At 36.7% G+C, this 27,270-nt stretch overlaps 1 long non-coding RNA gene across 4 annotated transcripts in view; it reads right to left on the bottom strand.

Moving 5' to 3' along the window:
* LOC105067560 (uncharacterized) overlaps window positions 1-27,270 on the bottom strand; it is a 439,520-nt gene that overhangs the window by 185,630 nt on the left and 226,620 nt on the right. For 3 of the 4 annotated variants that reach the window (XR_012506477.1, XR_012506475.1, XR_012506476.1), the window contains exon 6: window positions 5,134-5,217. This is a non-coding gene — a long non-coding RNA (uncharacterized LOC105067560). Of the gene's footprint in view, window positions 1-5,133; window positions 5,218-11,907; window positions 12,049-27,270 lie in introns of all 4 variants that reach the window. The other variant, XR_012506478.1, reaches the window with a different exon arrangement.

A 27,270-nucleotide genomic window follows, 5' to 3' on the forward strand; every position in this document is an offset into this window, starting at 1 on the left:
AACAGGTAGGAGAAGGGGAAATAGAAACTTGGATAATTTATCTTAATGTATGGTATGCCCTTGGGGGTCACTCAATTAATTTCTATACTGACCTATATTAGAGGCTTTGGGAGACAATATCAAAAGGGATTTTCACGATGGCCTAAGGTGATGGTTTGCCAGTTTAATTGGTCCCTGCCAGACTATAAGCTCTGTGGAAATAAGAATTAGGAAATTTTAATTACGTTGACATACTTTAGTTGCAAAAATGTGGATTAAATCATATTTATGGACACATGTACTCAAAGAATTTAAATGCTATGTTGAAAATTTCCTTCTTAGCAAGACAAGAAACCGAAGGAACAAGAATATATATATATCTTATAATCACAGGAATATAAATGAAGATGCTGGCCAGATGGAAAATTGATTTTTGAAAGATGAAATTGTGCATGCTTTGTTTCTTGTCAATGTTGATTAAGAGACCTTTTCTATATTTATCAATAATTAGTACAACAAAATAAGGCTTTCTGAGAAGAATGAATGTCTGACTACATATTTTAAATGGAAGAGTTTAAATACTAAATTTTGTCAAGCATATCTGTGATAGGAAGTTCTTTTCTTAAATAATATATTTGTATTAAAATTTGAACTTCCTCTCTTGCTTTCTAAGTGATCTTATTTATCTTGTTATTTATTGACTCATTATTATTTATTCTGTGGTGAAGTCATCTTAGACTGAGACAATTTTGCTCTTCTACAACATACTTGTTTTTTTAAAGTCCCCTCTGACTGATTTGACTCCAGCACAATATGAAGTCTAATCTAGTCATTCGCTCCCTGAGAGCAGAACCGATTGTCTGTTTTGCCCTCATCACTGCATTCACATCACCTAAATTAGTTACCCAGACTTTCCAACAATATGACTATGTATGACTTGTTAAAAATTAATAGGTCCCTTACCATTTCTTACCATTTCAAGGTCAGTTAGGCTTACATCTAATATAGGCAATAGGAATCATCCAAAAAGATCCATCCCAACTCACCAAATATTGGAGTACGAGGTGAAAACCTTATGGTAACGGTATGCAAGGCCGCCTAAAATGCCACTTTTATCAAGAAAGAGTTCAGAATTAAGCAGGTATTCCCTTGAAGCATACTGACAAGTTTGTATCTCTGTATCATATTTATTTCGTTCAATACACTCACATCCTACTTACTATATATGGCACCATTCTAAGAGCTTTACAAACATTAACACATTCAATTCTAAATTATTTCATGTTATTATTATTCCAATTTGAAGATGACATATTTGAAGTTCAGAGACATCAAGTAATTTTTTCAAGCTCGCAAAGCTAATAATTAGCAGGCCATGTGACTTCAGCACCTATTCTCTTAACCACTAAACTCTGCTCCCTCACACTTTCTATGTCAAGTTGTAGAATCTACACTCATGCGATTTTCCCTCAGTTTCCTGTTTTTTCTTTCAAAAAAAATTGTCAAGTGATACTTCTCCTTCCTCATTTCTCAGAAATTTGGGGCTTGACAAAGATATAGGAAATTACTCTATTATTATTAGTTATTTTGATTTTCCCTTTAATAGAATAATCACAGAAGTAATAACAACCAAAGTATATTGAGATTTATGAGATCCTAAGCCTAATAATTTAATATGTAAGATTACTATATTCTTATGTCTTATAAAACATACAGTATAAAAATGGTTCTGGACCCAGTTCCACTTTGAGGGGGGCTGGTTTCCCCATACCAACAAGCAATTCTCAGAAACCAGATGAGTGTTCTATAATTTAACTCAATTCTGACACTGTCTAACTGGAGATAGCATCAGATACCACAGGCCAAAGGTGAAACCAAGCAGGACCCTGCAGGGCCCTCCCAGGTACAAAAGCCTGCATGTCTTTACTTCCTGTTTGTAGAAAAAGTTTAAGCCTCCAAGGCCTTCCTCCAGTTCCAAAGAGCAGACTCAAACAGTGAATGATTAGAGAAGTGAAAAAATGCAGAGACAAAGAAAAAGAAGTCAAGCAAGAAAAGTAATAATAGCCTGAACAATAGAGTCACAGACTCCTAGTTCCTCCTGAAGGGATATAGATGAAAATATGACACATATCCTTCAGCTGTTTTACAGAAACCAGGACCCCCACTGAATAGAAACTGCTAACCACAAGCACATAGACCCCAGACTGGTTAGAACCAGATTTATGACTAAGATTCCTGAAACATCAGCCTGGTACCTCATCACCAGCCAGTGAGAAGGATGTACACAGCTGATCATGTACCCTGTGGTCTTTACCCTTAATGCTGCCTTTAAAAACCTTTGTGCATACGCCATCAAGGAGCTCGGGTATTTTGAGCACAAGCTGCCCATTCTCCTTGTTTGGCACTGTGCAAATAAATGTTGTACTTTCCTTCACCACAACCTGATGTCAGTAGATTGGTTTTGCTGCACATCAGGCAAGTGAACCCGAGTTTGGCTTCAGTAACGAGGGCTACAAGACTGTCCCTCCTCTCCTACTCACCTTCAGAGGCCAGTCTCAAGTCCAGGTTGTTGTACTGTTGCTGTACTTGTACTTCTGACAGACTGCTATAAATCAGAGGTTCCCATGACCCCCACTTCTTGTTTCGATTAACTTGTTGGAGCAGCTCACAGAATTCAGAGAAACATTTTACTTACAATATTCCCAATTTATCATGAAAAGATATAACTCAGGAACAACCAGATGGAAATGAAGCATAGGGCAAGGTATGGGGAAAGGCCGTGAAGCTTCGAAGCCCTCTTGAACCATGCTACTAACCCCCAATCTCCACATATTCATGAACCTGGAAACTCTCCGAACCCCTTCCTTTCGGGTTTTTAAGGAGGCTTCATAACATAGGTATGATGGATCAAATCACTGGTCATTGGTGACTGAATTCAATCTCTAGACCAGCTCCTCTTCTCTGAGGTCAGCCAGGTGGGACTGAAAGTTTCAACACTCTAATCACACCATTCATTCTCTGGCAATCGGCCCCCATCTTTAAGAGAGTTCCAAAAGTCACCTTATTAACATAATAAAAGATACCTTCATTGTTCTCATCACTTAGGGAATTTCAAGGGTTTTAGGAACTACACCAGAGAAGAGGATGAAGATCAAACATACTTCTTAATATAAATCGCAGTATCACACAGCATATCTTGTAATTCTTACAATAACCCTATAAGATTAATATTATTACTCCATTTTAGAGCCAAGATTTGAATCTAGCTCAGGCTCTATGCTATGTGTGTATGGTAACCAATATGCTATAGGGCCTCATATAAGACAAGCATTAAGTAGGCAGACTACACTTATGCACTGGTAACTCCTCAGCATATGAAATTTGTAGATATGCATGGCTCTGCAACTGAGTTCTCATACTTTTTTGACATTCCAGAACCCCAATGAATACACCCACTCCTTTGTTAACCAAAATTTCAGAAACGAGACCTGATTGAGGTTTGTTCAGACTGCAGCCTGGGAGACAGATTCAAGAAGCACTTAAACCGTGTTTCACTAAACTACAAAAAGAGGGAAGTTTTTAAAGGCATAAACAAACAAACAAACAAATCTGCAAGGTTACATAAATTGTCAAGAATTAGGATTGAAGCTGTCAAGATGTTAAGAGTGCATGTTAAACAAGGATTTGTTGGGGTCTAAAATGGTTACATATTTGCAAAGGGTAGGGGAAACTTTGAAACTACAAGTTGCAGCCAGCAGCTGCTAGCAGATACTGTTTTGAAAACGGCTGGTGGTATTCTTGAGTTTGATACAATTCAGGGAAAATTCAAGTTCTCACTGATGCAGGAATGTGTCTGATACCATATCCACAATGGCTCCACCCAGCTCCATTTTGGATGCCTGAACCATAGTTACTCCATTTGATTTTTAAATGATCGTAAACATGAGATAACCATTCTCCAGAAGATGCTGCCCCTCTGCTGGCACCAGATGCTCCCCTGTGTATTTGCCTTAGGATCTGTTATAGGGGCCTCCTTCCAGACACTAGCTGTGGGCCATGCTGTCCTCAGGGCTGTTTAGATCTATTTTTTAATGCAGAGGTCTGCATCAAAACACTTCTCTCAGTTTCAAAGGAGATAATAGAAGGGACATTAATTCATTTGGAGCTAATTTTTCATCTTTCTCTACTCATGCTCTTTTCTTCACTGGACAAAGAACAATTTACTCAAGCATTGAACTAGATTACCCCAACTGTATTCCAAATTTAATTTTTAGAAAATAGTCCTCAAAAGCATCTCTCTTCTATTTAGTTTTATTGCAGGAATTCAGTATAATCCAGTGACTAGGACCTGGAATCTGGAATCAGAAATTTGGGATACACCACTGACCTTGGACACACTAATGATCCCCTGAGAAAGTTCCATTTCTCTCATGTAAAAAAATGTAGATAACAGGTAACAGTAACACTCTCATTTGGATTGTTGTGAAAATGAGATTATTCAATTAAAGAGTTTAACATGTTGCCTGTCCTAGGATAAGTAATCACTAGCAATTAGCTGTTGTCTTTGTGGTAATCATTTTACATTACACTGGAGTTGGTCATTTTATCCAGATGCACATTGAAATCACTTAGAGAATTTTAATAGCCACTGATGCCCAGATCCAACTACCAGGGATTCTGATTTAGTTCATCTGGGGTAGTCCTGGGAAACTAAGTGATCCAAAAAAAATTTTTTTTCACACAGCCCTAAAGTAATACTTTGCATATAGTAGGTGCATACCTTATAATCACTGAATAACATAATAAGCATATTTTAAAATGCTAGCAATAGAACTCAAACACTCAGCTATCTTTAACTGAAGATTGAAATACAATTATTTTTTAACAAGTGACCAAGAGCAGCAATGTAGTAAGAAGGACCTGTTTAAATTATTATATAACCCAAACACACCCAATCAGTCAATCACTCAATCAAGTGACATAACCTTCAGCAGGACACATTCAGTTAATGGATGAGGATCCTAAAGTATTCTAAAATGTCATTCTTGGATATATTATTACTTAGAATAGTCATGGCTTATGGGCTAGTTAGGAAGAAAGCCTGGAGTTCTAGTGTTAAAACACCTGGTTTCTCTTTTGAGTCCCGCCACTTACCCGTAAAATCCTGAGTCTCTGCTCTTCCTTCGGGCTCATATTCTTCATTTGCACAGGCAGATTAGTACTTATTTCACACGATTCCTAAAATTATCAAATAAGACATTCAGTGTTATCCTTTTTTTTTCATTGATCAAAGTTATATATGTTAATTTTCTTTTCACAGTGTAGTTATGTCCTCTAGCCATCTAGCCTTCCACAAGTCCCTCCTTTTCTCCATAACCTCCTGTTTATGCCACTATTAAGGATTTTTTTTTCCCTATTGATGTAGATGCTTCCCTACCTCCTGACTCCCCAAAGGTCAGGAACTGCCCATAGTCAGTTCTACATGGTCAGAACAGAACCTAGCTCATTATCTGTTACTTAAAGATGTTTAATAAATATTTGATGAGAGAATAAATAGAAATCAAGAAGCCACAGTTATAAGCAAATAAATTTTTACCCAGGCCAATTCAGTGGAAGAAAATATCAGACTATGCAAAGCTACATAGGGAGAAGCAACTCCAAGACTCAATTTTACTTCCCTGATGTTTGACTATTGTTTTTAAGGTAAGATTTTAGGAGCTGTCATATTAGACTTTCAATTCATTCAAGTCTCATTTATTAGGTATGATAAACCTAAGGATTTAAGACCCTAGCTAATTAACCAAGTGTGCTTTAAATTTCAATTTGTGTTACCTACAAATATTGGGATTTGCATTTAATGTTTATTTTGAGCTATTACTGCTATTCCTGAGCCTTTGCAGCTCAGTGAGTTTCATTTCCTTTCAGCTTAACCAAAGGAGAAGCATTGACTCTCAATGGAGGAGAGGTATTTCGGATCAAACATTCAATAGCTGGAATTAGATTTAATGTAAATTCATTCCTTTGTGACCTGCATCCCCCAATAAATAATTACCATCCACTGCCTCTGCCATTCCAGCTATATTCCCCACGGAGGCCAAATTATTGCATTAGTCTTTTCATACTCAAAGTAAAGTATAAGTAGAATTTTCCCACTCCTTGATATTATAATACTATCCAAGTTAGCTTTGTAGTGATGAAGAATTAAATTATAACCTTAGACTCTTTGTAACTTAGAGAGCTTTGCTTTGTCATCAGCTATATCCTAGATTAGTTGTTGAACTTTTATGTGCCTTCAAGTTATCTGGAGGTCTTATTAAAACGGAGACTCTGATTCAGTAGGTCTACGTTGGGGTCTGAGATTCTGCATTTCTAACATACTCCTAGATAATGCTGAATGATGCTGGTCTAGGGACCTCATTTTTAGTAGTTAGTGTCTAGATAACTTCAATTTATTATAATCATTTAAACTTGTTTCTCTGTATGCCTTGATTCCTTATCCTCTTATTACAGCCATTCATGTATGCCCTAGACTCATAGTTAAGAATGTTTCTCAGGTGTAGACCTTGGGCCATGTAGTCAACTACAGCTTGTATTGTCTGTCTCAGTTCCCCAGTTAGCACCTGAAGGATCCACACCTATCAGCCTTATAAAGACAAACCTGCAAATAGTGGCCCCATGAACAGGAAGTAGACATTCAGGAATGGTGAATGCTGAGACAGATCACTTAGAGTCCCAGATTTCGTGTTTCCTTTGCTACAAGACATTTAATTTTTACAAACATTCCCTGAATCCTTAAAAAAAAAAAGTGCATTGTACTTTCAAACTAACAAATTATACTATTCAAATTATTTGTGTATTTCTTATTTCCATTGTCTTTCCTACAAAAATGTATGTTTTGCTTTTAAACATTTACATATTCAAAATTTTCATGTCAGTCACTTTTTCAGTCATTTTTTTAGCTTAACGCTTTAATATTTTTGTATTTTGCTACTTGAAACAAGAAAATGAGTCATTGATACTGTGTGTTCATCTTTTATGGGTACTGGAATTACTATATTCTGATAGATTCTATGAAGATATGATCTCCCTAGAAGGCTAAGATATTATCAGAGTCAGTTATCTTTGGAACAGGCAGTTCCTAAGATAAAGGACCAGGAAGATGACAAGAAATGATGAATTATCAAGAACATAGGAAAAAGGCACAGCTCCTATTGGATCTCTCTCTAGGTCTTGATCTCTTGAATTGGGACTTCTCATATAAATATGCTTTAATATTTTTGCCTATGAGCTAAAAACTTACATCTTACTTGCTATATTCTCTTTTATCATTACTACAGTTTCATCTTTAATAAGTCCTTATATAAAAACTTTAGCTTGGCTTCAGATGTACAAGGGGAAATAATGAGGAAATGGTAAAGCAATAAAGGCTTGAAGCTTGGATGAGGGAATACAGATTTGGGGGACTTCAAGCTCAGAGACTCTAGTTGTGACCCCAAACTTCAATAACAGGTTCAAGAACAAGGAAGCTGACAAGCATAATACCTTGCCCAGTGACTTGACTGGTGATGGATACATATAAGGAATCTAGTGAGATTAACAGGACAGCTGTCATTCTTTAACCCTGACACTCCAGATAGTATGCATGCTACCCAAGAACTCATTATGTCCCCCACCTCGTATTACACACACATAGAAAAAGGCAGAGGGAAAAAAGCAGAATTGGTTCAACTTATGGTCATGATTAAGTATATCAAAGAGGCTGACTTGTCTTTAAAGAGACTTTCAAACTGGAAGAGACAACTATAGTGGGCAGTTTAACTTTTTCTTTCATGACTATGAAAATAGTAGGTGACCTGGATGAGAGCAGTCACAGAAATATTTTTTTTTTGTATCCATGTCTGAGATACAGTATGCACATCCCAACCCTGTTCATCTACTTTGATCACAATTATTAAAAACTCTTGCATTTATTTTGGTGAGTTAATCACCAACAAATACCATGTTGCAAAATGCTATTGCTTTTCCGTCCTCAACTTAAACTCTGAGCAACATTTAACACGTGTAATGACTTCTTCCTGCTTAGAGAAACACTCTCCTCTCTTGGCTTTCATGATACTGCCTTCCTCTGGTTGTTCCTTCTCAGCTTCCTTTTTTGAATAACACTGCAGCTCAAATCTGAATCTACTTTTTCTTTTACCCATCACATTCTTTCAAGATCAGTGGTTCTCAACCCTAAGTGCACATTTTAACCAGCTAGGGAGCTTTAACAACTGCCCAACACCTGAGTGCAACCCCCAGAAATTCTGATTTGATTTGATAGTCTGGCCAAACAGATTAGAAGTTTCTAATGTGAAGCCAATAATTAGGTATACTTTACCAGATTATGTTTATTCTGTTGATAAATAAATTTTATATTTTTGCTCCAGAATTCTTCCCTAAAATCAAGATTCAACCATTCAACTGCCAAGATTCTGATGATAGTATGGCAGAATAGTTTATACTGGACTAAGTCTCCTGCCAATAACAATTATAAACTCTGGACAAAGAAATATATCTATGTTTATTTCTATGTCTCTTCATGACAACTGAAAGCAGGCAGAAACAGGAGCTTGTCTTATACTTTCCAGAATGGAAGTACACTGGATGAGATCCACACTTAACTGGCTTTCCCCATGATGACAAACCCCAGTTTGCTCTCGCATAGATTAGAGTTCAAGCAGAAACCAGAAGTCTGCGATCAAAGTTCAGGGCTGCTAGAAATTGATGAGGATATAGGTAAGTGCATGAAAGGATGAAACCACAGAAGGGGTGGCCCCCAAATCTGTGTGTATACTCTTCCAAAATTCAGCTGCACATATGTAGAGTGAGAATCTAATGAACTTAGCAGAAAACAACAGTTGGAAGGCTAAAATACTGAACAGGAATTTTAGTAGCTGTCTGATGTTGGGAAGACAGTTTGGAGTTCCAGTTCTACCTAATTAGAGGAATTAAATCTAGGGTTTGTCACTGATACTCCAAAAAAAGTCACATTTTACAGGACTGAAGTCTATCCCCTGAACTGAGAGAAAAACTGTATTACAGTCACTCTAACAAAACTAAAAAAGCCTCCACAGGATCAAGTTGGTGCACCAGCGTCATCTTTCATTGCTCTTCTCTTACCTCAACTTTTATTTTTTGTAAACAATTCTTTTTAATTTTATTTGAAAATACATCTTTTTTTGGAAAGTACATCTTGAATCTACCCACTGCATCTCCACTGTCATCCTTCTAATCCAAACTGCTACTAATTGTCATTCAGAGAAGTTCCCCTATGACTGAAACACACTTCCTTCAGATCTCCTTACTCTATTATCTCCTCATACTTCAGACTGTAGCGTAAATAACTTCACTTTTAGGGCTTTGATAATAATATCTAAAGAGTCCCATTTTAACTTTTATCTCCTTTAAAGATCTTGACACATTTTTAAATCAACATATTGATTTGTTTCCACTATCAATTAGGTTCAATCAAGAAAAAAGAAATCCTTCTTGGACTTTCAATGAAGGAACTGGTTACCTTAGTATTGGAAAGTTAGAAGAGCAAAAGTGAGGAGGGGTCCTGAGAGAATAAAATAGGGGAAGGAATGTTGCCTAGAGAATAATACCTGCAAACTAGGTATTACCTACTAATTAAGAGATAATTCCCCTAAGGTTGGAGAACAAAAGGGAAGAAGAAATGTTACCAGAATCCAAGAGCACATTCACTTCTGGGGATACTGTACAGTGAGGGCTGGAACCACTGACGGAGGTAATAGAGAGGAAGAAAAGAATGTCTTGCTTCCTCAGTTTCTATTTCTCTATGCAAGTTTCCTACACTGCCCAGGAAGTGCATAGCTGTGGGCCATGTCTCCGGAATGAATTGGGCCCTGTTTAAATGTGGTCTGGCAATAATGGTGGGTGGACATTGATTGTTCAAAAGCTCTTAACCCCCAACAGTATTTTTGGAAAATCTTCTTTTACAAGCATCAGATGTTCTCTGTTTTATTTACTGTCTAAATCTATCTATAACAATTGACCCTGCTGTTCTAAACACCATTTTTAGAGTTACATTTCCTGAGAAGTTTTAAAAACAAATGCGGAGGTTTAAACAGCATGAGGACCTACTGGGGTGAATTTATTTTGTTTCCCAATAAACAAAAATTACAAATGGCAAAACAACTTTGTAACACTGTAGGAAGGGATCAAATGTATTCCTTCCCACCACCAGGAGCCGTGCTCATTATAGCAGGAGCCCTGTGTATGATCTCCGTTGGGATCTTGGCCTTTAGAACAAAATGTTAAATAATTAGCATTACCATAGCAATGGGAGCTGAAAAATAAGCTCCCTTAACAGATCCACTTCCTGCACAAACAAAGCAGCTAACACATGTAAATGGCAGGGACTTGTAAAGTCAACATTTATGGAACACTTACTATTCCATATATAGTAGTGCCAGCAATTTCTTTAAATATATTTATTTATTTGTTTGAAATAACACACGGTTGAGAATCAGAACACTTGTGCCTAGATACCAATTCTGCCTTTTTAAAAATTATGTGATTCTGAGAAATGTATTTAACCTCTCAACCTCAGTTTTCTTAGGTATAAGAGTAAGAATAATGTCATAAAGAAATCGTGAAGATGACCTAAGGAAACATGTAACATCCGTAAAGTTGCTATACAAATGTTTCTGTTGAAAAGTGTAATACTTAAATATTTCTGTATTTAGGATTGTAAATATAAGGAGCATTTAAAAAATGCCAGCCACTTTAGGCATTTGGTTGCAAAAACAAGATGGCACTTGTTAGAATTTAAGATGGAATTTTGAAAGTGTTTGCAAAACTGTAGGAATGCCTGAATCCTGTTCTGCAAATTGTAACGCATCCCTTGAAAATTCTGCAAGGGACATAGACACAGGGGACAAAGCCAAAGGGAAACAAGTATCAGTTCATTATTACTTGGGCAAGAACCTAGTTACTCTTAATGCAAAAGGCTAGCAAAACTGAGTCAGAGGTCTGCAGCATTTTGCTTGCCATCAGCCTAATTTCAAATTTTGGAATATTACCACCTACTGACCAGCCATGTGGTACAAGAAACCTGACACACTGACCAGGACTCAGGTTGTTTTGTGGGAAAAAAAGAGAAGTGATATATAGCACAGGGAACTATGTTCAATATCTTGTAGTAGCTTATGGTGAAAAAGAATATGAAAATGAATATATGTATGTTCATGTATGACCGAAGCATTGTGCTGTACGCCAGAAAACTGACACAACATTGTAAACTGACTATACTTTACTTAAAAAAAATTTTTTAATTAAAAATAAAAGAAAAGAGAAGTGACAGAGTTCCTCCCAGGAACACCACAGAAGAGAAGCTGTGAAAGAGGAAAAGTGTAATGTTGACTCCTGATACTCGTGGCCAAGTGTTCCTGCCCATTTGCAAACATGGATGAACCTATGGCCCAGAATTTGATGAATATAAGGTTAACAATTTCTTCTTCATGAGAAGATGCAGAAGCTAGGATACATGTGGAGTGAAAGAAACTAAAATCTCCTCCCCTGCCTACTGCAGTCAGCATCCCTGGATGGCCCTTCCCTGGGAGCCAGCCAGCCTGTCTGATTGGCCAGGCACACCTTCTGAGTCCTCTGGATAAATGCAGGGAATGATTGCACACTGACTCACCTCAGAGAAGAAACTAGGCTAACCAATGTGCCGTTTATCATTTTGTTGCCTCTCAACTACAAATCGACTCTTCATTGCCTGATCTATGGAATGCCGCTGGGCTCTTCACTTCTTCTTTGACGTATGGACAATGTTAAACTTTGTCAATAGAGACTTCTGGGGAGACAATCAATGGAGGAGGAGAAAGGGGGTCTTTTTTTCTGGTTTCAGGGCACTCCACTCACAGGCTCCTGCAGTGTGTGTGGCTTCTTCGGTGCCTGGTTCCTGCAGCCTGCATGGTTCCTCCAGCACCCAGCTCCTGCAGCACTGTGGTTTCTCCAGCAACAGGATTCTGCAGCCCATATGTCTTCTTCAACATCTTGCTCCTGCAGTGCATGGTGGCAAGTAGCATGAGTGACCAAAAGCATCCTCCAGCACCCTCTCCAGTGGTTTGGCCGTGGAATGCCTCTGGCAAGATACTTCCCTGTGGACAGTTTTCCCAGCACTATAGAGTACGGATTTCTAGCGACTTCCACTAGTGCAGCACCACAGCTATTTCTCTGCCATCCAGTAAGTCAGGGCCACACCCTCTTTCAACAAGATCTGGATCTCAGCCATGGCAGGAGGGGTGAAGGAGGGTTCTTTCTCAGATGCTGTATCGTACCCCTAAGCATTAGTAACCACTCCTTATAGCTACCATTCCTATGTTCTTTACAGTTCTCTTTATTTCTTATTAGCTCCTCCCTTGTTACTCAAATCCCCTATTGTTGTTAATGTTCTTTTTATTAAACTTATACAAATCTCTGTGTAGTTTCTATCTCTTGATAGGAACCCGACTGATGCGGCCAGGTTGGTGTAGGCTAGGCACTGCTCTAGAGAGAGGAGGGAACTAGGACTTACTGAGCTTCTGCCCTACACTGGACCCCATGCTGGGTGTTTCCTCATCACATTCAATCGTCACTGCAATTCCTTGTTGCAGAATACTGTTATTGGCATCATTTTACAACTAAGGACACTAAGGCTTATAAAAATAAGTGACTTACCATGATGCCCCAGATATTAAGTCACAGGGTTTTAGAATTTAACTCTTCTTTATCTGAGTTAAAGTCCATGGAACCCACACAGCTAGGAACTTTCCAAAATTCACTTCATATTCTTTAGGTTTACTTCCCCAGTTAGCACTAGATAATATCCTAGACATTTATTTATGGAATAATGCCCTTCCTAGTTCTAATTGAAATGGGAATTATATTCCTTAGTGACAAGATGAAACTGGCCTGTATTAAAGTTTAAGCATTCTTTACCACCAACCTTTACCACCTCCCAGTGTGTCCTAAGGACCATTAGGAACAGCATGGATTGAGCTGTCAATAGCTAACCTTGAGAGCTACCGCTACTATGTTTCCTTTCTTGACTGATCTTCTTTTAACTTCAATTGATTTTTCAAAATTTTCAGTTTCTACTTGATTCCCTGTTTCTTGTACTCCTATCTTCCTTTACAACATCACAAACTTTATTTTATTTGCTTTGGCCCAGTGGGTGATTTCTCAGGTGAAATAACTTGTTTTCTCTTTCTCTGGTTCTAAAATCATCAGAAGAACTTAGTAGCATGAAAAGCAATTGTGCAGTGTGTTTTGAGGATCATAAATTACTCACTGGAAAGAAAACGGATTTTTTAAATTCTCTGCATATATTATGTGTTTCCTCAAGACCTGATATTCTTGTTTTCTATGTTTTCTACACTCTAATGTTTTTCTCCTGTAAATCCCATACACTTTTCCCCTGGGTGAGCCTAGAGGAGGTATGAGGTGTAGTTCTGACCAAAGAGATGTGAAGAAAGTGAGCTAGAGACACAGGAAAGATTATTGTATCCTGAGAACACTATAGCTCTGTGTGAGCTTCTTGAATGAATTAATTAATCTTTTTTTTGGGGGGGGGACACCACATTCATCACTTGGTTGTAGGTAGTCAAGAGAAGATTTAATCCCAAAACAATCCTTTAGTACTCTCTCTGGAAGAAACCCATTAGAACTAGATCGAGATGGAATTTAAGTTAAATAAATGTAGAAAACAAGAAGAGATTAGTCACTTGTGTTATATTCCATATAAAACAGCCAAACATGGCTTTAAATAAATCAGAGTAATCTGTGGCTTTTTTTCTTCATTATCAAAACTCATTTAAAAAAAAACTCAAGGTGTCTGCATTTTAGCATTCTCTCACTCTCTTTTTAGATGTTACCCTCAGAAAGCTTTAAAAATTGGAGGAGGAAGACAAGAAGCAGTTTTTAGGGAATAGAGAGATGCTAAAATAAAACTGCATTTCTGAACCTGTCAGAGCTAAGAAGTATTTGAGAAATTAAAAGACACAAATTCAAAGGTCAAGAGGTTTTTTAAAAATTTAATTTGACTTGTTTCTTTTCCTAATTTTTTTCTTTCTTTTCCCAATTTTTGAGTCATTTCCAGCTCATAAGTGATAAAGTCATAGAAAACAAAGAAATCTTAAAAGATCTTCTATATCTCTTCTGTGAGGGCTTGAGGTCAAACTAGTTAGTGATAACTCCAACTCTCAGGCTCTGGGTATGGTTTCTTTCTACTACCCTGCTATGGCTACATGAGTAAACTCAAAACAGCCCCGTGCAAGTATTAATTTATACTTTGTTCCTATTTCAAAATAAAATTACACAGTATCATTTCCCACAAGGTACTGAGCCAAAGAGGCTTTCATGCTGCCCAGTCATTAAACTGTCTCCAGTCCTGTCATTTTCTGTCCAAAACCTCATGGATTTTGCAGGTGCTCTTTGTAGGTCTGTTCCATAGAAGAGAAACTGGACAGCTCTCAAACACAGTTAGGCGGCTTATTTGTGAATATATAGCAAAAGCCGGGAAGAGAAGCAAGAGCAGAATTCTCACTTCTGCTGCCTTTAACTATATTTGTAGCTGTGCATGAGCACGAGTCTTCATTCAATAGTTCCAAAGCCATGAGGATAGGGGGAAGACAGGGAGAGGAGAATATCAGAATGCCACATAAAAGCACTGCGATTATCTTAAACTTTCCATGTGCAGACCTATATGGACTTCTGTATCTTAAAATAAATTCTTCATTGATTTTGCTATAATAATTTACAGCTCCAAGATCATCAAATTGGTGGATAACCGTTGCAGTAGTCATAGACATATGCAACAAGAAACAAGCACAGAAATGCAATTGCATTAATAATATCAATCTCAGAGTTCCTAAAGCAGATATGACTTTTCTTGGCAGAGATAACATTCATTCCATCTGCCAACTCCAAGACCGGTAGGGAAACATCCCTAGGAAGTGAGATGGAGAGTAATGTACAGCTATTGCCATCTAGTGGTTAATAACAGAAACATCAGGCGCCTTTCCTCAGGTCTAACAGAAATTGGAAATTTTTTATGAATGTAAATATTTTGCAATTTTAGTTCACTTCTCTGTGTATACGTGATTTGATTAAAACATTTTTTGAAAGAGCTCATGGATTCTTATTAAACCTCTAGCCATACTGAAATTTTCAGTTCTTTATCAAGCATTGATTATTTGTTAAAAAGCCAAAATTTGGACTTAATACTAGGGTTATAGAGAAGTGCCATCCTCAGAGCCCCTGTTTCAAGCTGTGGTTCAAAAGCTATGGACAGTTATTCTAGCTCTCATGTGTATGATCCAGGGGCATTCTTAATATTCATTGGCTCTCTCTTTATATATACATATACATATGTAATATAGTACTAAGTATTATGCACAGTAGAAACCATTTACCAAAATAGATATACAAAGAATACAATCAAGTAAATTAGGAATATTTAAATATTTAAATTACATGTATTAATTAAACAAAAATCTGTATTCACAGGCTCACTAAATTTTTATTAACAGTACTTTGAGCATTGTGATGCGATGGGAATATGGCTCATTGTTTAAATAAAATTAAGATTTAATGCTTTATGTTGCAGAAATTAAAGGACTAGTGGTGTTTATTTTATTTGATATTTGCTTTCAGTGACCATCATAGATACAAAATATTTCTCAAAAGACCTGTGGATCCAATGGAGGAGATGTATCATTGGCTGCACTTTCCTAATCATGGTATCAATTTCTTAGTTTCATTCACAGTATTTCTTGTTCACTTATATTGTAAACATGCAATAAATCTCTTTTCCTGACGTCAAAATCAGAATTTTTTTTTTTTTGGAATGAGTCAGAAGGGATTTTATTTTAATATTTTCAAGTGGTTTCAAAAACTACTGAAACTATTTGGAAGATTTTAAAATAGGTTAGAGAATTCTGCATCAATTTTTTTAAAGTGTAAGATATGAGAAGTTTATGTATGAGACATATCATTTTTGACAACGATAATGTAAATACTTCTAAACATCCATTTTTCAACATTCTTTTCCCACAGTTGGAGTAAAAATTAAAAAAAAAAAAAAAAAACCAAAGCAAAAACAAGGACTTCCTCACTCATTGTTAGAATGTCACCTCCACCTTGAAAGAAGACAGTAAGTGTCTTTATCTTTTCTGAGGATCTCTGGTAGGTGGCATTCTATCGACAGCTACATGTCATCACAGAAAAGGTCAGCAAATTTGGAACACTGGTCATTTAGTGAGAGAAGACTGTTACTCTTTCAGGTTCTTTGTCGAAAGATAACAAGGGAACTAAGTTGCACAAAACAAAAATAAAAACAATACATAAAATAGATATATATGGTCACATTTTATGTCATTACAAATTTAAGCATTATACCAACTCTACAAAGTCATAAACACACAAAACCCAGTGTATGTGAACCACAGCTTGCGACAGTGTGCTTGGATGGATGTGTGAGGGTGCAGCTGCAAACCACTTTGAGGTGTGGAATTTATATTCTCCCCTCAGGGTACAGTTTACATCTTAAGCAACACATGGACCACTTGGGGATGCAACTGTCAATCCTACATACTTTAAAGTGTTCTTTGTTTTTAGCCCATTAGATAAAAATGCATATTAATACAAGTTGTAACATTTCTCCCTGCACATCATTTTGGAGACCCTTGGGGGTAGGGGAGGGGGCGATGAAATCTTTCCAGGTTTTGATACTCCACCCTTGGCCCTGAGAGACAAGGAACTCTCAGGGAGGGGCCTTAATGTGGGTGAGCAGTTCCAAACCAGCCATCTTCTCTGGGGAAGCAGCTGTGCTTAGGCCAGTGCCAAGTGTGGTTGGACATTCCCCAGAGATCTGGACGTGTGTGTGGGTAGTTAGCTAGGTGTACCTGCTCCTTGCGAGCTAATTTCAAATCTTCTTGAGCTATTGGAAGCTTTTGCTCACGATTGGTTCACAGGAACACAGCCCCTCCCCAGAGCAGCCTCCACTTACAGAGCTGGCAGTTCTCAGAGGTCTGCTCTTAGGCCCCTGTCTGTGGGATTCTGACTTCCCTCAGCTGGACTCTTCTCAGTGTTAGTGTTAGAAATACAGTCTAGAAGAAGGTGCTCTGCAGGCTCAGGCTCACGGGCCTACTGAGCTGCACATCCTGTGGCAGAATTTGGAAGAGGCTGGCGACTCAGGAGCCTCAGTGAACCTGACAGCACTAGGACTCTTGGAGGAGCAAGAATCTGAGAGCCCTGGTTTTCTAGACGGCTGACTGTGTCATCCCCGAGTGTCCATAGGGCTGGGAGAGACGGTTTGAGGCATCATGGCTGGTTGTGGGGGATGAGTTGAAGACCAGATCTTTTTTCTGAATTTGGAAATGAAATCCAGCCCCCAAACTCTGATGAAGATCCAGGCTGGGTTTTATTTCATTTTCTGCTAGTCTGGTGTACCAAAGGCAAGCAAGATTATCTGGATCTAGCAGCTTTAGTGGATCAGGGATTCTAGTTAAAGCCCATCTCTGTTCCTAGCTAAACTTCTGCTGGAACTAAAGCAGGCAGAAATATTTCATCCAGGTTTTGGTTTAAAAAAAAAGTTATAGAATCATATATGGGACAATAACTTTATTTCTAATAAAAGATATGGCTGTTGATTTAAATGATTAATCTATCCCCACAAAAGCATGACATATCTATTCTGTTTCTGCGGGAAGATGACAAAAATAGAATATTTGATTTCTTACGACTTTGATCATCAGAAATCAAATCTGATTTCCTGATCAGGGATGGAAAGTGCATGTCATGTATATTGTTGAGTCTCCATTCTAAGCCCATGGCAGGCATTGCTACCGAGCTACTCCCTATACGTTGCACTTCTTAGGCTCTTTCCAGCATGGCCAGGATGGATCTGTTTCTACAAAATAGGAATGCAAGAATTGTTACCTTACTGACTTCTTAAATATGTTTTATTATAAAAAAATTTTAACATATACAAAAATAGAATAGTGTCATGAGCCCCCAAGTACCCATCACTCAATGTTAAAAATTACCCACATTTGCCAAGCTTGTTTTAACTATCCAACTCCACCTCACACATATGCATGTATATGCTTTATTGTTTTTAAATCAAATTAAATCTGACTTTGAGTTTCCAGCTACTGGCTATGTAGAAAAGCAATCTTTTGGTGAATCCCTTCTCTCTCTGCCTTCATACCAAAATGGTGATGGAGGCTTCTGTAAAACCACATGTCCACAGAGGCCTCTCTTGATTTTGGGACATTCTGGGAAGAGCTGCTATACCTAACATGCATCCTATACTGAACTTCAAAGTCCTGTGGCTCTTGAACTTTTGTATCAGATTCAGGCACCTGAGTGTTTGCCTCTGTTCCAGCCTTAGTGCCTCGCCAGCTTCTGAGCTTTATCAAGCAATCATTCCCTAGAAATAGCCTGTTTCCATGGATATTTCAATAGATCAGACTTCATGTTCCAAACACACCACAAATTAGCAGATCACCATCCCCTTTTCAATGCTGTAGTAAACCCCAGTTCTTTCACTGCTTTTAACTACTTCTCATCCTGAAAGAGGCTGACTTCTTTTTCCTCTTTCTTCTCATGATATCTGCCAGGAATTTAAGCTTCCAAAAAGGCCTTAAAAAGTGATTTTTCTATCAGTAATTTATTTTTGTTTAGAAATTACACCCAAAGGAAAGGAATGCAAAGTCCTGGTTGCCTTTTTTGGAATGAAGGGAGGAAAATACTGCTCATTCTTTACAAAAAAAATTTATAGCTAGAAAAGTAAAATGCAATTTAATATTTCAAAAAATTACCTGTCATACCAGCTTTTCTTGATTAAAAACAATGCCTCTATAAATGTGCTTGTGCTTTACCATGGTATCTGATATGTGTTTTATTTCTAGCCAGCCAATAATCAGCTCTTGCAGTCACGTTGGCAACTTTTTGAAGCTATCCATCATTCTGGAGAAACTAGCCAAGGAAAAGCTAGAGTGACTGCTGGCAGTATCTGAGGCACTGAGGTAGGGTAGAAACATTTACAACCAGAGAAGAGTCCAGCCAGCTGCTAACCTGGCAAGCCACTTTTTAACTCTGAGCCTTAGGTTCCTAATAACGTAATAATAATTATAATCTTGATAATGATAATAATGATAATCTATTCCATAGCATTATTATAAGCATCAAATGAGTGGATGTATAAAAATCACTTTTAAAATAAAATAAGAATACTGTTATTATTTTTGTGAAATTGGATGTTATATTTCTTTAAATATGTAACAAGGCACAGTGAAAGAAACCTTTTGAAATCTCAGAAATTGTGGGATTTTCTGATTCTGAATAGAGCTGGCTTATATTTCAGACTATAATAAAAATGCATTGGGTTTTGGTGAGCACACACAAATGGTCCACATACACAAGTGGAGAGTGAACTAAGTGGGCTGGGTGCTAGAGATGAGCTTTACGGTGCATGCAGATTCGTGCACTTATCCCCAGGAGCTACTATGGACAAAACGTTTGTGTTCCCCAAAATTCTTATGTTGAAATCTAATCCTAAATGTGATGGTATCTAGGGGTGGGGCCTTGGGGGGGGGGTAATTAGGTCATGAGAGTAGAAGCCTCATGAGTGAGACTAATACCCTTATAAGAAGAGGCCAGAGAACCAGCTCACTCTCTTTCCTCCATGTAAGAATACAACAAGTAATCAGCCATTTGCAACCTGGACCAAAATTATTCACCAGAACCTGACCATGCTGGCATCTTGATCATAGATGTCCAGCCTCCAAAACTGTGAGGAATGAATTTCTGTTGCTTATGAGCCACCAGTGTACGCTACTTTGTTATAGCAGCCTGAAATGACTAAGTCAGACACTCTATCGTTGCCAAGTAATGACACTGGCATATGAAGAAAGGCCTTCTATCATAATATAAATTACATCAAAATGCTTGATAGAAGTAAGGCTTTTCTTATTATGCTATCCTGAAATTGAAGACTGCATGTCTGGCTCTCTGTTAGACCCTAAGCTTCTAAAAGTCAGAGTATGGCCTCTAAGTGTGCTGATTAAGCAGCTGGAACCAGACAGACCCGGGTTCAGATTCAAGCACTGACTCTTCCTAACTTGGGACAAGTCATTTGAACAGTACAGTTTGTTTTACTTACCTAGCTCTTCAGTTAGACTGAAAATTGGAAGGCAGAGGCCAGGTCCTAGGCCGTATTCATTTCACTCTGTATTTTCCCTAATAAGTTAGTGTTTCTCAGTATGGTGGCAGATCACTGCAATTTGCCGTTCATCTAATAAAGAAAACGCTTTTCCCTGCCTAGATTCTGAACAATGTGAGAAATAAAACAATAAAATCAGACGCCAAAATATCACCTATATTATTGATGAAGCTAAGTTGAAAATTGTACTTTATGGAAGAGTCACGCATACCTACCAAGACAAATCAAAAATCAGAAGAATTATCTACCCAAGGCAGCACTTCCCTGCTAGGTAACCCAACCAAATAAAAGTAAAAGGATAACTCATGCTGTCTGCAGGCAGGCTCATTCCCAAGTCCAGCAAAAAGAGCTGCACCAGAAGTGCCCTGGACTTTCAGAGTTTGGGGGGCAAAATGTGAGACACAGGAGAACCAGATGTGGACCCTGCAGAAGACAGTTGAACTTGCAAGTTTTAAAGGATTCCTGGCCAAGAGCACCGCTGAAGTGGTGAGCAGACTCTCCAGACTCTTGGGATGCCTGTCAGGATCAAAGAACTGAAATAAGTCAGCCAGGAGAGACCTCTGTGAGCATCAGGGAGCTGCCAGTAAGAGGTTCCCAGCAAGTCTCCAAGAAACCCACAAAAGGGTTCAATTAGAAGAAGATGAAGCACTTGGAAATCTGCCCCTCTCAGAGGGTACCAGTGCCAGATTGTGACTGCAGCATATGAGCAAACCTCTTCTGTCCTTTCTTCTCCTTATTACCCAATTCCAACAGTAGAGGATTCACTGGAAGCACAGTGAATGGGAGAGAAGCAGAAGAGCAAGAATAGAAAAAGGTGAGGAACCAACACCAACCGTATATTCCCACTGCAGGGTTTCCAATCTGAAGAAGGACCAAGCTGGAGAAGGAAAGGAGTTTTGAGGTCAATGAAGCATTGAAGCTTTAATATTAACCTGTTTTTTTAAAAATTGAGAAAGAAAACTGTTATTAACTAAATTCAGAAATGGAACATAGCTGAAATTTCAACCAGGGATAAGGAGAAATATTTCCAGGGAGAAGGTTGAAAGAGGTAATTAACCAGAGACTGATTTTCCCACAAACCATTTCTACATATTTATTTTACATGGGGATTTATAAGGATGTTGTGAGAGGAAAAGTCTCTTTTCTGAGATTGTGAAAGTTAAGAACTATAAGCACAGGGTGGCTGAAAGCCATTTCTTTCCTGAAGATAAAGCCAAACAGTGGAAAGCAGAACTGAGAAGTTGAAGAGAGAGAAAAAGAGATTGATTTATTATTGATAAAATTGTCGGAATTCTTAATTCAGCCAGGCTTAATATGAATTCTCTCCTAGGATTTCCCAGTTTATGTGAGCCAATGTATTCCTTTTTTGCATTCAAGTTAGGTCAGGATTTTCTTCTTCCAATTCACGTTAGAAAGAGTTCTGACAAATAAAGCATAATTACTTAGAAAAGTAATTAAAACCACATGTACTGCATATACTACAATTAGATAAAGTCTCTGCTATTTGCACAAATTTTTAGGTTTTGTACTATTCATATATAACAACAAATAACATGTATGTCAATTACTGCTCTCAAAACTTTACATGAATTAACTCATTTAATGACCACAATGACCTATGAAGCTGTCACTTTCTAGCATGACCCTCAGTTTATTAATGAAGAAACTGAGAGGTTAAGTAAGTTGTTCATGGTCACACAGCTAATAAGCAGTGGAGCTGATATTCAAACCCAGGCATTCAAGCTTCAGAGCCCACTCCTGATCTCAATTCGGGGCCAAAAAGAAAGAGGATGATTGTGAATAAAATCAAGTTGTGCAATATTTACACTATGCTATGCAAAGAATTGCTTTTATGCACAGAAGAATGCAGATCATTATAAAGGCATGCAAATGAGTGAAATGAGACATTAGATGAAACACTTCTGATAATATCAGGTGATTTCCAAGATTTTAAGTATTTACTTAAATTGCGTTCCTCATTGAAAAGGGCAGAATCTTGAATAGTCTGAATCTATGACACCATGCGAAAATATCACAATTTTTTTAAAGTTAAGGATAAAATATTAAGGTTTCAGAAGAAAACTAAACCATGTTGCAGATTGCTTGATTGCTGAGTTTCAATCTTTCAGAACACCTGATGGCTTTTTTCACCTGCTAGAGAATGAAATTGTAGGTTCATAATGTGGGCATATTTAATCAAAACCTGAAGGAATGCTTTAAAGAGATGAATGAAACAAAAAGTGGATAAAGACCCATTCACCATAATCTTTCATGTTGAGACATTTGACTTTTCAGCTTTTGAACTGATATTACAGTGTCATGTAGTCACTGAAAATCTGTCTATAAATATTAGTTCTGTTTTGAATTTGAACCTCCAGAATCATCAAACATATACACTGAACACTATTTTCCATTCCTGGTGACTAAAATTTAAGTTAGAATTGTTTAATAGAAAAAGGGATTTTTAAAATATATTGACTAAATATGGCCCTAGTTGTCAACTACAGCCATTCATTATTAAACCAGATATAGAAAGCTTGGTGAAATATTTCAAATAATTTCCTCTGTCTCACTGATGTGAAATAATCATAATTATCAAATTTTAAATATTCTATTTTGTGTGTATAATTGTTTTAATTTTTGATGAATCTTTTAAAAATGTACTTTAATTTGGAGACCTAAAATTGCCAAAATTTTAGAAACATGAATGTATGTAATTACTGAAATTTCTGTGACTTTAAGTGACATACATGATACTGTCTCCCCAGTGTTTTGGTGGAAGCTGTGGTCAAAAATTAGTAAAGACTACTTTCTTCCTTCAGAGGCCTAATTATATAGTGGGTTCTTTTTATAATCAGTGTATGAAATGTTAAGAACTTAGAGACAGACATCAGTCTGAGTGGATTTTCAAAGTCCCCATTTTCCACTAGACGTTAAGTTGCAATAAGCTATCACCCACTCTAATTTCTTGCATTCTGATGATGAATATTTTCTGCTTCAAGTTTTAAAAGTCTGAGCAGCACTGGAGAACATGCTTCCTGATCAATCACGCAGCGCCAGCTACCTTTGAGGAGGTGGGTAAACAAGGTTCATTGGCAGTTAAGCTATGTAGCACAACCTTGTCCTTCCTTTCTTCCATGGGTGACTTTCCTTCATTTACACCCAATAACAACAATGACATCATTTGGGATGTAGAGGTGGCTGTTTCTTTCTCTAATGGAACTATTATAAAGTAGCAATCATGAAAAAATATTCATGACATAATGAAAAATATGTAAGGAAACTGACATGTCCTCATTTTACTTCTTATTATGACTTAAATAAATTATCTCCATGGAATGAAATAAACTAAACCTTGCTGTGTAATGCATTCCACAAAATAGTTTAATCAAATGTGTCTGTTCTCAGATGAAGGATGTGTTGTCACATGGCAAATGACCAAAACCCATTCTTGACCTGCTGAGGCAAGATTCAACAACAGTTCCTGTGCACCAAGGCACCAAAATCCCAGTGCCTACTTTATGGCTTGGAAGTTTCATGATATATGCCAAACTTCATATGTCTTAAACAGAACACTTGATATACATTCTGAAGAGTTGGTAGTGATATACCATGTTTCATTCTTCATATTGGTGATTTGAATCTTCACTCTTTTTTTTTTGCCTTTGTGACAGTCTTGGTAGAAGTTTGTCAATAATACTGAACTCTTCAAAGAATCAGCTCTTTGTTTTGTTAAATATCTCTATTTTTTAAAATCTCACTGATTTCTGCTTTTCTCTTTATCACTTTCCTGCTTCTGCTTGCTCTGGGTTTATTTTGTTCTTTTTCTAGATTATTGAGGTGGGATCTTACATTATTGACTTTAAACACTTCTTCTTTTCTAATCTATGCACTAGTGCTATAAATTTTCCTCTCGGTACTACTGTAGCTATGTCCCACATTTTTTCAGTTGTGATAAAATAGACATATCTTGAAATTTACCTTTTTAACTATTTTTAGGAGTCCAGTTCCATGGCATTATTCACACTGATCTGCAACCATCACTACCATCTATCTCCAGAATTTTTCATTTTCCCAAACTGAAACTCTGTACCCATTAAACAATGACTCTCCAATCCTCTCTCCCAGCACCCCCTAAAAACTACCGTTCTACTTTCTGTCTCTATGAATTTGACTATTCTAGGTACCACATACAAATGGAATCATACAATATTTTTCCTTTTGTGACTGGCTTATTTCACTTAGCATATGTCTTCAAGCTTCATCCATGTTGTAGCAAGTGTCAGAATTTTCTTCCCTTTTAAGGCTAAGTAATATTACAGTATGTACATACCACATTTTGTTTATCCATTCATGTCAATGGACACATATTGCTTCAAATATTTGGCTATGAATAATGCAGTATGAGTATACAAATATCTGTTGAAGTCTCTGCTTTCACTTCTTTTGGGTATATAAACAAAAATAAAATTGCTGGATTATATGGTAATGCTATGTATATTTCTTGAGGAACAACCATATCACTTTCCACAGCAGGTGCACCATTTTACATTGAAGTGTGGTTGATTTCCAATGTTGGTTTCAGGTATGATTCAGTTATACATATCATACATATTTTTTTTTCAGATTCTTTTCCATTATATGTTATTACAAGAAATTGAATATAGTTCCCTGTACCATACAGTAGGTCTTTGTTATTTTTCTATTTTATATATAGTAATGTGTGTCTGTTAATCTCCAACCCCTAGTTTATCCTTCTCTGCCCTTTCCTGTTTAGTAACCATAGTCTGTTTTCTATGTCTGTGAATCTGTTTTTGGTTTGTAAACAGAATTTGTGTCATTTTTTAAGACTCCACATATACATGGTATCATATGATATTTGTCTTTCTCTGTCTGACTTCATTTAACATGATAATCTCTGGGTCCATCCATGTTGTTGCAAATGGCATTATTTCATTCTTTTTATGGCTGAGTAATATTCCATCATATATATGTGTGTGTATATATATACATACATATATATATATATACATACATATATATATACACATATATATATATATATTTTATATATATATATATATATATATAATATATAAAATTTCCTTCTGTTCAGAGAACTTTCTTTAGCTATTCTTTAAGATGGGTCTGCTGGTGAACAGTTTTGCTTCATCCGAGAATGTCTTGATTTCCCCTTCATTTATGAAATATGTTTTCATTGGATATAATATAATGGGTTGACAATTTTTTTCTCTCAGCATTTAGTGTGTTTCCTTTTTCACTGCTTTTTAAGATTTTTCTTTAGTTTTCAGATGATTGACTATGAACCATTTAGTGCAAATTTCTCCAAGTTTATTCTGTTTGAAGTTCATTCAGCTCTTGAATCTGTAGGTTATGTCTTTTGCCAAGCTGGGAAGTTTAAAGTCATTATTCCTTTAGTACTTTTCCTACCCTGCCCTCTTTTGCCTCTCCTTTTCGGATTCTGATGCTAGAACTGTTAGAGTTTTTGTTAAAGATCCACAGTTTCCTCAGGCTCTGTTTTTTTTTTTTTTTTTTTTTTTTTCCCCTCAGTCTATTTTCTGTTATTCAGATTGGGTAACTTCTGTTGTTATATCACCCAGTTCTTTGGGTTTTTTTCCTCTCTCACCTCTATAGTGCTGTTGAACTCATCTGCTGAGTTTTTATATTTCATGTTAAAATTTTCAGTTTTAAAAATCTCCATTTGGTCTTCTTTATATCTTTTATTGCTTTGCAGAGATTTTCTTTTTTTTTCTGGTACTTTATATTATTTTATTTGTTTCAACATGCTCATAATTGCTCCTTTTTTCCCTTGTTTCTATTTTTAGTATTTTAGATTTAGGGTGGATATAATTTCTCTAGTGACAGTTCCAAGTCACTCTCAGTGTCTAAAATTTTTCTTGGTCTACCCTTCCTTCCTTTAAAGCCCTATCATTGGCAGGGGTGAGGCAGACACCAGTGAGTCTATGGTGGTAGTATCTGTTGATTTTTCTTATTTCCTCACAGTTATTTTGAAATTTCTGCTTCCTCTGTCTTTAAGTAATGCTCAGGGCATGATTTTGTGTGATGGGAGGCTACTTTAAATATTTTAGGGACAACATCTTGGGAGGTTGCTTAATACATTGACTCATTGTCTCCAGCTACCTGGAAGACCAACTTATTTCTTAACTAAAAAAAATGAATAATTTTGATTTCCTCAAACTATTATATCCTTAACTCTAGATTTCCAGATGATCAGATGTTTACTCACTTAGGAAATACCTGTATTATTCAAATTTTGAAATAAAGTTTGTAAGTAATTTTGGGTTTGCCTTTTCAGATTTTGCTGAGGTTTCCTAATAATAGGAATATTGGCTGTGACAGGACCAGAGTTTTTTGTCTGTAACAATAATGGGATATACTTGAATTAAAATCAGTAATAGGAGTCTTATAATTTATAGAAGAAAGTGGTCACAAAGTCTTTGTCTCTAGATTTCAGCTATATCAATACCTAATTTTCAAGTCATTAGAATTTAGGTCCTACTCAGGTAAAGGCATTGTTTGACTGAATCATCTAGTCTATTAATCAATGCTCTATTCTATTCCAAATTCTTATCATGGTCTTTTAATTTAAATGCTAATATATTTCCTTCATAGTAACAATACCAGCTTGATGATACAAAAAAATAAAAATTGTATATACAATTAAAAATAAATAAGCATGAAATGTGTAGTAACTATGTAAAAATATCAAAATTCTCATTAAAGTTATAGAGTATTTCAGGGAATCCCTATATATCAAGAATGAATTTCATACAGGGTCATAATTCTTCCATAAGTAATTTTTGTTTTATCACAATGTCCATATCCAAAATTGCATATAGATATATTTGAGAATAGCTAAAATAATTCTGAGAGGAAAAGCAGACTTGAATAGGCAAGTCAACATTTCTGAAAGACTAATAAGTGAGACTTGCACTACCAGATACTTTAAACCATTATAATAAATACATAATCCT

This window comes from Camelus bactrianus, chromosome 4 (assembly GCF_048773025.1).
Source record: "Camelus bactrianus isolate YW-2024 breed Bactrian camel chromosome 4, ASM4877302v1, whole genome shotgun sequence".
Taxonomy (NCBI): domain Eukaryota; kingdom Metazoa; phylum Chordata; class Mammalia; order Artiodactyla; family Camelidae; genus Camelus; species Camelus bactrianus.